The sequence below is a fragment of the Arachis hypogaea genome, chromosome 7 (assembly GCF_003086295.3).
Source record: "Arachis hypogaea cultivar Tifrunner chromosome 7, arahy.Tifrunner.gnm2.J5K5, whole genome shotgun sequence".
NCBI lineage: Eukaryota > Viridiplantae > Streptophyta > Magnoliopsida > Fabales > Fabaceae > Arachis > Arachis hypogaea.
Genome location: NC_092042.1, coordinates 49362740 through 49366103, shown reverse-complemented (window position 1 = coordinate 49366103; position 3364 = coordinate 49362740).

Sequence of the window (3364 nt, the reverse complement as noted above, 5' to 3'; positions counted from 1 at the left end):
CACAACCACAAAAAATGAGTTACTTGCAGTGGTTTACGCCATTGACAAATTCAGATCTTATTTAGTAGGATCAAAAGTGATTGTGTATACTAACCATGCTGCTCTTAAATATCTACTCACAAAGTAGGATTCAAAACCCAGACTCATAAGATGGGTGTTGCTTCTGCAAGAGTTTGATATAGAAATAAGAGACAGAAAAGGGACAGAGAACAAGTGGCAGATCACCTGTCCCGAATAGAACCAGTAGAAGGGGCGTCCCTCCCACTTACTGAGATCTCTAAAAACTTTCCGGATGAGCAACTCTTTGCCATCCAAGAAGTACCATGGTTTACAGACATTACAAATTATAAGGCTGTGAGATTCATACCCAAAGAGTATAGTAGGCAACAATCAAAGAAATTGATCACAGTTGCAAAGTACTATCTTTCGGATGAACCATATCTCTTCAAGAGATGTGCAGACGGAGTAATCCGTAGATGTATGCCTAAAGAAGAAGCACAGAAAATCCTATGGCATTGCCATGGATCACAATATGGAGGACATTTTGGAAGTGAGCGAATAGCCACAAGAGTCCTCCAATGTGGCTTCTATTGGCCTACTCTCCATAAAGACTCCCGAGAGTTTGTACTTAATTGTGACAGTTGCCAAAGATCTGGCAATCTGCCTCACAGTTATGCCATGCCTTAACAAGGGATCTTGGAGATTGAGTTGTTTGATGTATGAGGTATTGACTTTATGGGGCCTTTCCCACCATCATACTCAAGCACTTATATTCTGGTGGCAGTGGATTATGTATCCAAATGGGTAGAAGCTATTGTAACACCCACTAATGATACTAAGACAGTGCTGAAATTCCTCCAGAAACATATCTTCAGCAGATTTGGTGTCCCTAGAGTACTAATCAGTGATGGAGGCGCTCATTTCTGCAATAAACAGCTTTGCTCTGCTATGGTTCGATACGGAGTCAGCCACAGGGTGGCAACTCCATATCATCCACAAACATATGGGCAAGACTGAAGTCTCTAATAGAGAACTTAAAAGAATCATGGAACGGACTGTGATTAACTGTAGAAGGGATTGGGCAAGAAGCTTGGATGATGCTCTGTGGGCATACAGAACAGCATTCAAGACTCCTATAGGGACCTCTCAATACTAGCTTGTGTATGGAAAAGCCTGTCACTTGCCAGTGGAACTGGAACATAAGGCCTACTGGGCAACCAGATTCCTAAACCTTGATGCCAAGTTAGCTGGAGAAAAATGATTGCTCCAGTTAAATGAGATAGAGGAATTTAGACTCAATGCTTTCGAAAATGCAAAAATTTAGAAAGAGAAAGCAAAAAGATGGCATGATAAGAAGCTGTCATCCATAGTCTTTGAGCCAGGGTAGAAATTTCTGCTATTTAACTCTAGGCTTAGATTATTCCCCAGAAAATTAAAATCCCGGTGGAGAGGTCCATATGTGATTACAAGTATGTCACCATATGGATACGTAGAGCTTCAGGATAATGATTCTAAGAAAAAGTTCATTGTTAATGGACAGAGAGTCAAACATTATCTTGAAAGCAATTTTGAGCAAGAATGGTCAAAATTGAGACTTGATTAAAGCTCAGTAATAGTCTAGCTAAAGACAATAAAAAAGCGCTTGCTGGGAGGCAACCTAGCCATTTTTGTTAATTAATTGAATTTTACAGGTTCATATTAATTATCTTCAAGGTAAAATAGCAATTACATGAGTTCACAGAGTTACAGAAGGATTCAGAGGATAAAACAGCAAAAAGAAGCTCACTGATGCAAAAAAGCTAGTAAGAGCTGTTTTGGGCGTTAAACGCCCAAAAGGAGCATTTACTGGGTGTTCAACGCCAGTAGAGATAGCCATCTGGGCGTTAAACGCTAGAAAGAAGCAACATCTGGGCGTTTAATGCCAGATTCGTAGCATCTTGGGCGTTCAGAAAAACGCCCAGTGATAAAGGATTTTCTGGCGTTTTACGCCAGCCAGATGCTACAGCTGGGCGTTAAACGCCCAGAAGAGGAGGTAAATTTATTTTTCACTTCAAATTTTTTCCATTTTTCATGTTTCAATTCATGATTTCTTGCATAAACATGTTACAAACTCTCATCTTTCAACTTCAATTCCAAAAATTTTTAATCCTAAACTTGTTTCTTAATTCTCCTTCAAAATCTTTTCAAACCTTTTTCAAAACTCAATTATCTTTTTAAATTCTTTTCAAATCTTGTTAAACTCTTTTCAAATCTTTTTAAACTCATCATATCTTCTTTTCAAAATTCAGATTTATCTTTTTCAAATATCTTTCATAACTTTTCAAATTTTAAATTATTTCCTTTTCCTATCATACTTATATTTTACAAATCATATCTTCTATCTTATCTTTTTCAAAATTTTTGAACACCCACCCCTTCCCTTTAAATCCACATTCGGCCTCCCTCCTCTCCTCCACCATTCGAAATTGGCTCTCCTTCTATCCCTCTCCTTTCCTTTCTTTTTCTTGAGGACAAGCAAACCTCTAAGTTTGGTGTGTTTATCCGTGATCACTAAACCAATACCCACTAAGATCATGGCTCCTAAGGGAAAACAAACCACTCCAAGAGGCAAGAAAGAGAATATTCCAAAACTACTTTGGAATCAAGGGAAGTTCTTAACCAAAGAACATTCAGACCATTACTACAAAATAATGGGTCTAAGATCAGTGATCCCGAAAGTTAAATTCGATCTGAAAGAAAATAAATATCCGGAGATCCAAGAGCAAATTCGAAACAGGAGCTGGGAAATCCTAGCTAATTCTGAAACAAAGGTGGAAAGAAACATGGTTCAGGAATTCTACTCTAATCTGTGGCAAACAGACAGGCAGAGAATAGCTGGAACCGCCTTCTATGATTATCGAACCTTGGTCAGAGGGAAGATTGTTCAACTTCACCCTGACAAAATCAGGGAGATCTTTAAGCTACCTCAGCTGAAAGATGACCCAGACTCCTTTAATAGGAAAATAATGAGAACAAATAAGGGCTTGGACGAAATTCTAGAGGACATATGCCTCCCTGGAACCAAGTGGATAACCAGCACCAAGGGTGTCCCAAATCAACTCAAGAGAGAAGATCTCAAACCAGTCGCCAGAGGCTGGCTGGCCTTCATTAGGAATTCTATACTGCCCACTAGCAACCGCTCTGAAGTCACCATCAAAAGAGCAGTAATGATCCATTGCATTATGTTGGGAAAAGAAGTGGAAGTTCATCAGCTGATTTCTTGTGAACTTTACACAATTGCAAACAAGAACTCCAACGATGCCAAATTGGCTTATCCAAGCTTAATCTCTATGCTATGTAAAGATGCTGTGGTGAAGATGTGAGT